This window comes from Chenopodium album, chromosome 16 (assembly GCF_948465745.1).
Source record: "Chenopodium album chromosome 16, dcCheAlbu1.1, whole genome shotgun sequence".
Taxonomy (NCBI): Eukaryota; Viridiplantae; Streptophyta; class Magnoliopsida; order Caryophyllales; family Amaranthaceae; genus Chenopodium; species Chenopodium album.
Window position 1 is genome coordinate 14284002 of NC_137849.1, and position 13030 is coordinate 14297031.

Here is a 13030-nt window from a genome sequence, read left to right on the forward strand (position 1 = left end):
AAACATGACATAGTATGGCCCCTTAATCTTAAGAAAACCAATAAAGCAAAACTCCCACTTGAACCTTCAAGGATCTCATCCATCTAGCTCCTTTGGCCCTTCACTCCATTGGCTTCTTGGATCAATTGCAACCTGTAATACTATTCTATTCTATCTACTGCTTAAATAAAATAAAATAAATTACAAAAATACTTTACGGTACGCAGACCGTATTTAGATTACAAAAATACGAAACGATGCGTAGATCGTATTTAAAATCTATGGGCCATACTAGTCTATATATGGCAATAAATAACATCATATATTACAAAGTGCCATATAATAATTCACGCATCATACTTTTCTAAACTACAACATCGAATGTTTATAATTAAGGAAACATGACATCTTAATATCTCATATTTAATTAAATTACCGCAATTAGATAATATCATATATTATTCACGACAATCAATAAAATACCATATATTCTACTTTAGGTATGAGATATAATCAAATCATATTTTAATTATGGAAGATAAATCATATTTATTTCCCATGATTATCCTAACTAATTATCCAATGAGATCACACAACAAGGGTATTGGGTTAAACAAGTAATAGACCATTAATGGGCCTCATGAGATCATGACATATCACATGGAGTGTTGGGCTAGAGTAGTTTTATTAAGGTTAGGACTTTGGGCTTAACATAGACTCTTGTTTAGAGATATGATCTATAAATAAGATCCATTCCTAGGGTTGAATTAAGTCAAAATTATCAATCAGTGAATTGTGAAACAAGGCAACCAGTTTTTCCAAAACCCTAAACTCCCTTTTCTCTCTCATCACTCACGGCCCTCCCCTCTCTCCTCACGTCTGTACGGCCGACGCCCCTCGTGGTAGCTGGTGCTGTTCATCGTGGTGGCTCGTGGTTAGTTCGTGTCTCGCTTCTCAATTGAAGGTTGATTGAAGCGTTCAATCACGACTAACTAGCATTAGTGGAGGTATAACTTGTGCCCGTGGACCAAGTAGAGGAATCACGCTTGGGGTTCTTTATCTTCTATTGTTCTTGCTGGATCGCACGTGGAATCACGCTTTAAAGGTATAATTATATGTTCTTTATGTGTTATGCAATGATCTTGGTTATTAGATGCTTATGAATATGATTAATGAAATTCCGCTTAAAGTATCTAGAGTCCTACAAGCCCGACTTTGATCGCCGACTCGTAGCAGCCGAAATAGTTGTTGGCATGTTCAATGTCGTCTTCCCATACCACAATCACCTCCACAGGCGGGACCCTACTTTCCCAGTTAGGTCCTATGAGATACTTATCATGAAAACCCTTAAATCTTGATTCTAGGGCAGCAACATTCCTGGCGGTCATGTGCGTCTCAGTTGGGTTAGTGATGGACGGGCCCTTAACCGTCTGTTCCGCGTAATAGCCTGCCTCCGCCTGACCAGATCCTGAACCCTCGGCGCCTGACCGTTAGGTGGCTTCGTCACCATCCTCAAGATCTGATTCATTTTGGGTAGAGGAAGAGACGGATCCTTCACCGTCTTACTCCTTCAATATCCCATCACTGGGAGTGGAGAGGGCACCGCCAGGCGGAGAATCTGCTTGCTCGTCCGATCCTTCATACTCCCCGTCTGGGGTAACCTCATCAGCCGTCACTTCCAAAGCGTGCCTTCTTCTCCTTGACTTTCTATTCGTTTGTTTTACTCTTGTCATTGTGTCCTGCATTTCAGCCAAACATATTCAGTCCACAAATCAGTCCAAGCATTTATTCAAACTCAGTCCAACCATCATTTTAGCTCAAACCCTTTTGAATTCATTTCGTTTTATTTATTAATTAAGCCCGATTAATAAATAATTCAACCCTAAACCTAAAATAACTCTGGAACAACAGCTGAAACAAAGCCTATTTATCACGTACTTAATGAAAAATAAAAGATAGAAATGAACTTGGACGAATTTTAGAAATTACAAATGCCGGGACACAGCAAAATCTGCCGCACCACGACAATTTTCTAGGGTTTTGTTTTGCGGCGCCTTCAATTCTAGGGTCTGGGTACTGTTTTAGGTAAAAATACCCTAGACACATGGCCCAATCAAAGACGGATACATTTCATCCCTTGATGGGTCCAATATGGACCACTCACCAGCTGATACGTGTCACCCTCATATGACAAGAGGAAATTGCGATCTTCAAGGCCCAACTCCTAAGAAAGCCGAAAAACGGCGCAGTCCACCAAATCTAGGTTAGAGTGACCTAAGAGAGTGCACAATTTCCAACGACCCTATAAATAGAGAGATTTCCCCAATTTTGGGGGCACGTTCATTTATTACAAAAACACCTGAATTCTCTCGCATCAGAGAAAACTTATGATCTCGGAATTCGAGAAGATCTCACTTTTACCTTTTCCGCACTTTTTACCTTTCTCTGAATACGTTCTAACTTGATCGTCGGAGGCGGAGCTCCTACCACCCAGAGTCTTCGTTATTTTGCAGGTACAAACATAAGACTCCAGACTTAGTGATGTAACTCTCCCAAGGGATCAGAAAAACCCCAAAACAGGTAACTCACCCCTCATATTTTCTCTAAAGATACAAAGCTGATTTCTTAGTTGGGGCACAAAATAATTCTCTCTTCCTCTCTTGTGCACCAAATCATTTTTTCTTTCTCTCTTATGCTCTAACCTTAACACTAGCCTTAACACTAGACTTCCCTATTCTTTCACAATACATCTCTTAAGCACTCCATGGAGTTTGTATTTCACCCGAAGTTATACACTTAAACCGAGGCGTGAAAGGTAGTTTTATTTGAGGGTTTGGCCCCAAATCAACTTTACTTTCATTTAATTTAATTTCCATTCTTGTTTATTAATTTTTCTTGAAGTTACACGATTATCGTTTTATAGTTGCAAGCAAACACAATCGAAGTACGGAATCATGTTCCTTTTGTTCTTATTATATTTCTAACGATTTTTGTTATGATTTTCATATATTAATCGTTGTTATAATGGTTAAATTGCTTCCAATGTTAATGATGATTTTATTATATTTATTGATAACCATATGGCATGTTTAAAGGGAATATGTAATTGAATATCACGCCTAATAAGATAATTTAGACTACCAGTTTAGGTTCCTTTTTAAAATTTGCTTAAATTGAAGTGATCACAAACAATATTTTAGAATTATATGTTGCATTAACATTCAACCAATTTAGCTTAATAATAGTTTGGTGCAAATTTGATCTTTGTTTGTATGCCTTTGAGATCACAGGAAATATTTTCACTACAAGAATCGAGTAGAGGCCAATACGGGCAAATGTGACTCCATGACTCACTTCGTACCATCATCCCCGATCCTCCTTTCGTGGTTCCGAACCATATGGAGTTGGTAATTTTATCGATTATGAATGGGGTGTAACCTTCACGGGACTATCATTGTTGCCTATCGTTGTCCCTTTATCGTGGTTTCCTTAAATGATCCGTGAACGGTTTACAAGCTCCTTAAAAAATTGTTGGCGGCTCTCTACTTTTCTTGCCCCTAATCTTATAATGCCAATTCCTACTTCCTATGAGTGACAAGTATATTCACCACATGCTTATGTAGGCGCGCTTCGATCGACGTCTACAATTATATATTTTCTTAGGTATAAATCAATAACATTAGTGAAAGCTGATTAGATGAATAGTGCAAAAAGTAAAAAAGGTTTCACTTTAAAAAAAATTAAGGGTGTATCGAGTTTTTACAACTTTTACACTCCTTCAAATAGTGCAAACTGCAAACTAATCTCAGCCGTCTATCGCGTTAGATCTGACAGTCTACACTTCACCCACCTCATTAAGGGTAATTTCGTTTTTTCTGCTGTTGAATGACCTCCGTTCTAACTCTCTCTCCTCTTCTCACTTTCTCTCTCTACGTTCTTACTTTCTCTCTCTACCTTCGATCTCTCTGAAGGCGCTGAAGGTGATTTCAGCGTTCGTCTTCGCTCTTCGATTTTGCTCTTCGATTCATTGTTATTCTACTTCGATTTTGCAACTTCTTCATTGTTCTTCTGCGATTTTCAGTCTTTTTGCTGTGATTCGAACGTTCTTGAGAGGTAATTTTTAGATTTTTTTGTTTTGTGTATGTTTTTCTATAGATTCATCATATAATTAATGGTTTTGCTTTGTTTTTGTACGATTTTGTTGTCGAATTCTATTATTATTGGTTTTGGTTTGATTTCTATTGTTATTTTGTTCAATTTTGTTTTCGTTTTCGATTTTACATATAATTAGGGTATTTTCTTTTGTTTTTGTTCTTCTTTATTGATTTTTTCTTTATTTTATTCTTGATTTTATATGATAATGTAGTGCAATTTTTTAAAATGTTTTACTGAGATTTGATTATGTTATGTTCACTACTGCTTTTTCGATTTTTTGATGTATTGTTCTAGTTTTGCTTTTACTTTTGAATTGTTTTTATTTACTTTATATTATTATTTACTGTTGATCAGAGGGTTTCTTTGGGATGGAATCTCAGTTGGGATTGTAATTTTTAAGAGGGTTGTTCTACTTCATGGATGTATTCCAAGCTATTAAGATTTTTCTTAGAATTTAATTCAATTTGAGTTGCCAAATGATGATATCTGAACATTTGTGCAAGGGTTTTGAGTTCATTTTTAAAATGACTGAAAATTTGTGAGGATCTGATGGCAGCATTTGTGTCCATATTAAGCACCAAGTGATTTTGTTAAAATCATCACAGTAAATGTTAGGTGTTTCACAAAACAATTTCTACTATGACAAAATCATCACAAGATTACAAGTGTCTGAACTATAATGAGAGGATGTGCACTCTAACTTACTAGGAATGCTGATACATTCTGCCACAAAAGTTTATTCTAGGAAGTTGTTGTTCCTAGAAGATTTTCCCTTGACCTGTTAATTTCCTCATTTTTAATTGCTTTTACTTTTAGTGATGTTTTGTCTACCTTTAATTTAGATTCATGTACTTTTCAGCATGATGTCTGAAACATTTTTTAAATATTTCTTTTCCTCGTTTTTAAATTGTTTTGCTTTTACTTTTAGTGATTTTTTGTTTACTTTTCATTTGTATTCATTTACTTTTCTGGATGATGTCTAAAACAGTTGGGCTCTCTTCTCCTGATGTTCAAGCTGGAGATGTTAATGTAAGAATTTTAAAAACTCCTTCTTATGCTGTACTACATAGGACAGTTTATTATTCTAAAGGTGGTAAAGAGTTTATTCCTAGTTGTTATATGGAAAATAAGCTTATTTTTGGAATAAAATTTATTTCTCTTCAAGATGGAATTGATTTTTATTATAAGTATGCTAGTGAATGTGGATTCAAAGTCCATCATAGTACTAGCAAGGTAGAAAAGAAGTTGCCTGGTTTTGATGGTAAAAAGGGCCTTGTACTTATTAAATATTTGGTTTGTAACAAAGAATGTCAATGATAATAAGAAAGATATAAAAGATGTTGAAGGTGCTGTTTTTAGGAAGAGGACAATTAAAAGGATTGGGTGTCCTGTTATGATTAAGTTTAAGTAGTGTGATGGTTGAAACTATGTGGTTTATTTCTTTCATGAAAGCCATTGTCATCCCTTCTCAACTCCTACTACTAAACAGGTCACTAAACTAGCTGATATTGACTTAACTTGTGTTCATAGGATGTTTATATTTAATAATTCAAAGTTGAACATTGGAGTTGTTATGTCCTACATGATGATGAAAGAATATTGTGGAGGTAATAAACATGTGAAAGGCACTAAAAATCAATTTAAAAACTTTTCTCGTGACTTAAAAGTTTATATTTCTGAAGCTGATGGGGCTATGTTTATAGAAAATCTTCAACAAAAAGTAAAAAACACTAATGGTGGTTATTATTTGGACTATTTTGATGATGTTAATAGGCATTTAACATGGGTTTTTTTTAGGATGATCCCATAGGGAGAAAGGACTTTCACTTGTTTGGGGATTCCATTTCTTTTGATACCACATATTATACAAATAAATACTCCTTAGTTTTTTGCCCTTTTACTAGAGTTGACCATCATAAACATCGTGTCCTATTTTGTGCATTATTGTTATCTAAAAAAGATGTGGAGTCTTTTGTGTGGCTTTTTCAGACTTTTCTAAAATGTATGGGAAATGAGCCTTCTTGCCTTATAACTGACCAAAACCCTACAATGGGTATTGCAATACAGAAAGTTTTTACCAAAACAAAACATCTATTGTGCACGTGGCAAATCATGAGGAAAGGGTACAACTTTCGGTAGTGAGATCTACTTTTTGAAAGAATTTTGTGATGTTGTTTGGGATAGGGAAATTGAATCTAATGAGTTTGTTGATGGTTAGAATAATGTGATGGAAAAATATGATTTGGTAGCTCATGAATGGTTTGCCTATATGTTCAAGATCAAGCATCTCAGGATCCTTGCCTATTTTAGGGTTTATTTATGGGTGATTTGTTAAGATCTACTTTTAGATTTGAGGGTGAAAGCAACTTCTTTTGTAATTTAATCAATCCCCATGTGTCATGTGTTGAGTTTCTCCCTGAGTATGAAATGACCCTAGATGCACAAAGGCATGAGCAAGATGAACAAAATAGGTTGAACAAGGAAATGCCTAAACTGATCACTCCATTAAAGTTAGAGAAGTATGCTTATTCTGTTTACACTTGTTCTATTTTCTATGAATTTCAACAAGAATGCGAGGCTACTTGTTTTTCTTGTGGTGTTGAAAGCTGTAATTCTACATATGGTGATGCTGTGGAGTTTTCCATTGTTGTAGATAATGAACGTCAAAGGAATTTTGATGTTACATTTGATTTATCTACACCAGAGTGTACTTGCACTTGCAAGATGTTTGAGAGTCAAGGTGTTTTGTGCATACCTATAATATTCATTATGAAAGGTAAATCAGTATCTGAAATTCCTGAACATTATGTTTTGTATCGTTGGAAAAAAGATGTTAAGAAGAAATCTACATCAGTGGATGAGGCTTCTAACTTTGACAAAAAGAAGCAACTAATCTTTGATGTGTGGTAAAAAATGTTCTCTTATGTTAGTCTAGCAGAGGGTTCTGAGGATAATCTTTCTGATTTTGTTAAGTATTTGTCTTCATTTGAGGAAGAGTTGATGAAAAAGAACAGTGGTGAAGGTCCGTTACTTTTCACTTTGTGTTATTTACTTTTATTTTGATTTTATTTGCTTAACTACAACTTATATACTCTTTGAATATCAGGTGTTAGTTTCAAAGAAGGCAAAGAAGCTTATATTCAGCTCTTTGTTGGATCTAATGTTGTTGATGTAGACATGTTGTCTCCGAATCAATGACTCAATAAAGGGTCCGCTAGAAGTTTCAAGTGCTTGAAAAGTGCCAAAGAGGTAGTTGTTGAAGGAAAAAGCAAAAAAGGAAGAACTTGCAGAGCATGCGGGCAATCAGGTGTTTCTCATGACAGTAGAAACTGTCCAAATAAGTAGTTTATCTTGTATGTTACTTTTACATTCTTTTATTTACTTTTATGTGATATTTGTTTATTTTATTATAACTTATGTACTTTTTGTTTATTTTTTATCAAGTTCATCGGGGATAGGTAGGCTTCATTATTGGATAGATGCAGTTGATAATAAATTGAAGTTCAATTTTTTTTTTTTTTTGGAAATACTTTTTTTTAATTATTATAATACTGTTCACTATAGTTACTTTAAGCAATTTCGTTTTAACTTTGTAATACATTTCATTTACTTTAATACAGTTCATTTAGTGTCTTATATTATTTTTTATATAATAGAATTGGGTAATAGAATTTCTAATTTGTACTTTTCTTTTTCAAGACTTGTGAGAATTGTGAATTTTATTTCAAGCTTTAGTAATTTTTTTTTTAATCTTATGGACAATCTCCATAGAATAGTCGTTAAATTTTCAATCTTTATACGAAATTTAATAACTTATAACTCAACATAGAAAAGGACGAAGAAATCTAGAAAAGTAATATTCAAAACATGTAAATTACTTACACCGTTACACATTACAAATTAATAAAAAAAATAAGTTAGTCTGATTGTGGTTAAATTAAGTTAGTTTGCTTGCGGTTAAATTAATTCTGGTCTATTTGGGTCAATTAATTCAACTTAAATTAAGTTCGGGTCACTTTGAGTCATCTGCAAGTCGAATCAATTCGGGTATTGGGTTAACTTCAAATCGGGTCATTTGGGTTGGGTCGTTTCGGGTCTGGTCATTTCGTGTCAAGTCGTTTCGGGTAGGGTGCCTACTTTTGGGTTTTAGGTCAAGGTCGGGTCAATTCCACTTCATTTCCGGTATGGGTTAGGTTTCGGGTCACTTATTTCAGGTCAATCTCGGGTCGAGTAATTTTGGTCCGATCATCGCGTCTGGGTTAGAATTGCCAAGTCTACTTTATGTATAATTTATTTTACACCTCATTTATGTAAAATTTATTTTACACTTATTGCAAATAATTGTTGTTTACTTTTAACAATTTGTTTTTAACTTTTAAATATATGTCTTTTACTTTTCATGTAATAGAGTTTTTAAAACATATACATTTTTATTTAATAAAAATACACACCATATGACATTGAGTAAATAAAAAAAAGACACACAACATAAATATTATTATCATTTTTATGCATTACTTTAATAGATAATCCTTTTACTTTAATAGATAGTCCTTTTACTTTAACAAATATTTCATTTATTTTTCAAAACGTTTTGTTTACTTTTAATTTATATGCAAACATATTATCAAACATTTTTCGCAATATAAGAATATTCAATAAAGAATATAAAAAAAATTCTCTTAAATTTGTTCCTTTTATTTTGATGATAATTTTATTTACTTTTGGATTAATTTCTTTTACTTAAACAATACTTTTCTTTACTTTAAAATCGAACACAATATTTTCTAAATTTTTTTTTATTTTACTTTTAACTGATTTTCTGTTACTTTAACATTATTTTCATTTACCTTTTGATTGATTTCTTCTACTTTTATATCTATCACCAATTTTCACATAGAATAATTCTACTACTTCTACTCAGAAATAATAATATGTATTCTTCATACAAACATACTACTTAAACCTTCAAACTAATGTTTTGGATTTATACTATACAATTTAAAGTACTCTAATGCCAATGATATATTCAAATCTATTAAAAACATTTACACTTCACATGCTGTTTTTGCTTTCTTCTCTTCCCAATCCTCAACATTTGTCAACGCTTTCTCTTGCATTTGATTGTTACCATTGAGAAGTAGGTCAAGTACTGTCTTTATATGATGGTGTGTAAATCTTTGAAATTTCTATAAAAAACAAAAGATCAAGCTTAGTTTTAATAAATTATGCTCTAAGTAATCCATATAACTTAAGGAATTTAAGGACTTCAGACATAAGTATGGTAACTTACCTCTTTTATTGCTCCCAATCCTATCCTATTAACACTATCATACACCTTCATGTGCAGCATTAGATAGCTTCCTAAGTAAATTTCTTGTCTTTCTTTTTGGAATGGAAGTTCAATTATTCTCGGCTTGTAGGGCAATATATCATTTGCCTTTGGATGCTTTCTTTTTTTAAACAACTTCTGCATTTGTATGATCTGCTATGGAATGAACATTAATGTAATATGATACATTGAAAAATGAATTTAATGACAGTTTGTTAATCTATTTATGCTTTACCGTTTATAAGATAAAACTCTATATAGGCTCATATTCATCAGTGTTCTCGTATAAAGTGTTGTCCAAATGATCAATTGTTTCATTTTTGAAGTTTATGACAACAAGAAAATAATGATCTTCCTTCTACTGAGGTATAAATACCTGCACATAAATTTTTTTTACACATATTTACTTTAAAGCTGTTTTTTATTACTTTAAACATATATTTTTCTACATTAAATATTTATTCTATATCTTACATATTGAGCAGCATCCAAGTGCAATGATTGTGAATTTGTCCAATCAATCCATAGTTTTTGTAGACTTGTTACTCCCTTTTTCCCATGTGCATTAAAACACATAACTAAAGCATCCCTGCAAAAAAATTCCCAAGATTATTTCACATATTTATACAATGCATAGTTTTATATTATAAAAGCAAATGTAAAAAACTTACCATGAAGTCAAGTCCAAAGAAGAATCTGACTATGTCTTTTTCAGACCTGACTTTTTGCATTTCATTGTTATTGAGGTGGTTTGCCCAAGCAGTGATCAGATTAGTTGAAGCTTTCCATTCATTGAGCAAAGTGTTACAATCTTCCCTTATTATATCAATTGAATCTACAAACCAACCTACTATTTCGCTGTAATGTTAAATTAAATTTATGATAAACAATTTAATATATAATGCACAGGAGTATTTATTTTTTTTGCAAGTATAACACATACCTCTTGTTTGGAAAGTTTTCATCATCATTGATTGCTAAGTAGTCAATCACTTGGTGACATTTCAAGCTCATGTTTTCCATTACTTCCTTGTGTATTTTCAAGAAATCAGAAACACATATCATATCTTTCACCCCTTTCTCCTTCTCAAGTTTCCTAACTACGCTAAACCTTGAAATTCCACAAGATCTTTTCTTTTAGTGTTTATCTTGCCAAAGCAAGTGCAACACAGATTTCTGTATGATACACCTTCTCCTATTTGCTAAATCAAGGTCAAAATCAAAAGGGTCTCCAGAAAAATACGGCATACGCATCATTGCAAAAACACCACAATCAAGAGTATATCTTGGTGTTTTCCACTTGAACTTAACTTCATCAAACTCATAATCTAGTATTTCATCATCTTTTTCATGATTAATTCTCTTCAGAAAATTTGACATTTCCTCCACCTATAACATTTGTAAAGCAATATATAAGTAAAACAAATTTATAGTATAGTTTACTTTAAATAACATACGATTTACTTTAATGAGAACATCTTTTACTTTATATTTTATCTGATTTTTTTACAGGCATAATAATGTATACTTTTAATACAAACTTATTTACTTCAATAGTAATGTCATTTACTTTATTTTATAATAATGTATACTTTGTTGTTAATGGCAAAATGAACATCAGAAAGTTTTACAATCAAATCAGGCCTCAGACTGAGAAAGTTGCTTGGAAGAGGTTAATTTGTAACAATAAGGCTTCTCCTAAAAGTCTGTTTGTTACTTGGTTAGCTTTATGGAATAGATTGCTCACTAAAGATAGAATTATTTCTTGGAGTATCTCATGTGATCCTTTGTGCTTCTTCTGCTCCAGTTCTGATAATACTGTTTTCATTTGTTTTTTTGAATGTCCTTGTTTTGCTAGTATTTGGAACAGAATTTTGCAGCTTTTGGGTTACTACAGGAATGCTCAGAGTTTTCAAGCTAAAGTGCATTGGATTATGCATCATAGTAGGAGATTAAGTGCTAAGGGCTGACTTCTTTCTATGTGCTTTGCTGAAGTTGTGCATTGTATTTGGATTCAGAGAAATACCTTGATGCTTACAGGAGATCACAAGCCTGCTGATGTTGCTGTTTGAGATATCATTTTTGCTGTTGCTTGTAGTTGTCTTGATATTGATAGAAACTTGCTGTATTTGTAATTGAATGATAGGCTCTATTGTTTTTGTCTTTGATGTTTTTAGTTTTATAGCTTTTGCTGTATGCTCCTACTGGTTTCAGTTATTTTCAGCTGAGTTCAGTTTGGGTGTTTTTGGTGTTTGCTGTTGTTCTAGCCCTGTTTTCTAGTCATGCTATAGGCTCTGTCATGTAGTTGAATCTAGGGAGTGGCCTTAGGTTTGTGTTTTCCTTTTCCTTCCTCTGGTATCCTTCCTAAAAGGTGGTTAGATGTTGGGGATAGGTTTTGTTCCTATTTCTATGGCGAACCCTTCCTAGAAGGTGGCATTGTAGTAAATAGGAACTTTTTAGGTGCCTGTTTTCAAGCTTGTATAGTTTGGGTTTTGCAACTTAGCTTTTGTAAGTTGTAATGTTCTCCTTTTTGGTAATAAAATTTTAATTTACCAAAAAAAAAAATTAATTTACTTTGAGAATTTAAAAAATCTTACCACAAGAGATGTAAGAATTTTGTAGAAAGGCTTATGCCTGTCATCATACTTCCTATTATCCAAGTATTGAATGGTCTCTTTCAACAAGTTAACCACTACAAAACTATAGTGGTCACTCGAACAAATTGGAACAAAGATTTGTCATTAAAATTTCACTTATTAGTCTACAAATTCAAAATCATAATGCCTTATAATGTAGTTTAATTGACATAAATAATTCAACATACTAACTGAGCTGTCAAAATTTTCTCCTTTGCATCATAGAGGCAAATCCAATCATACCATGCCTGATTCAATTCGGCTGTGTGTGTTGAAGGAGATTGTTTTTGTTTTTTATTTGGAGTTGGCTGGGAAGGATCTTGTGACATGAGAGACAGCTCTAGAGGTCTCTATGCATTAATGAGGATATAAAACATATTACTTAATTAGATCATATACATTTAATTATGTATTTACCTAAACATTTAATTTAATGCTTACATTGTGGTCAATGTCAAAGAAAAAGCATGATGTATCTTCTTTCGATTGTGAATCATTTATAAGAAATGACCAACATTGAACTATATTGGATTTTATCATTGGGCGCGCGGGGGGGGGGGGGGGGGGGGGAGGGGGCAGTTGGAGCTAAGGATACTGTGTCATCCTTTTATATCATGAAAGGAGCTTTATATTTCACAAGCTCTTCACTATGCACATTTAAATGTTTATAAAGTAAATAAAAAATTATTTAAAGTAAATTAAATATTAACTAAAGTAGATAGAATATTTTAAAAGTTACAAAAATTTCATAACTTACTGTTTGAATGCAATGTACTTCACAAAGCAGTATTCAGCCACTACTTGATACAACTCTGGCATTTCATTCATTCTTGATTTGTTACTTCTCATCATTTTTGAAACGAAATCAATTTCAACATCTTTTTCTTCACAATCTAGATTGATGTTTATCTTTGAAGCTATCTCTTGG

General features: G+C 32.8%; 1 long non-coding RNA gene across 1 annotated transcript; it reads left to right on the forward strand.

Moving 5' to 3' along the window:
* Positions 1–3886: 3886 nt before the first annotated feature.
* LOC145584946 (uncharacterized) lies at positions 3887–8004 on the forward strand. Its single transcript, XR_014100461.1, has 3 exons — positions 3887–4092; positions 5123–7156; positions 7241–8004. It is a non-coding gene; the product is annotated as an uncharacterized LOC145584946 (long non-coding RNA).
* Positions 8005–13030: the final 5026 nt, after the last annotated feature.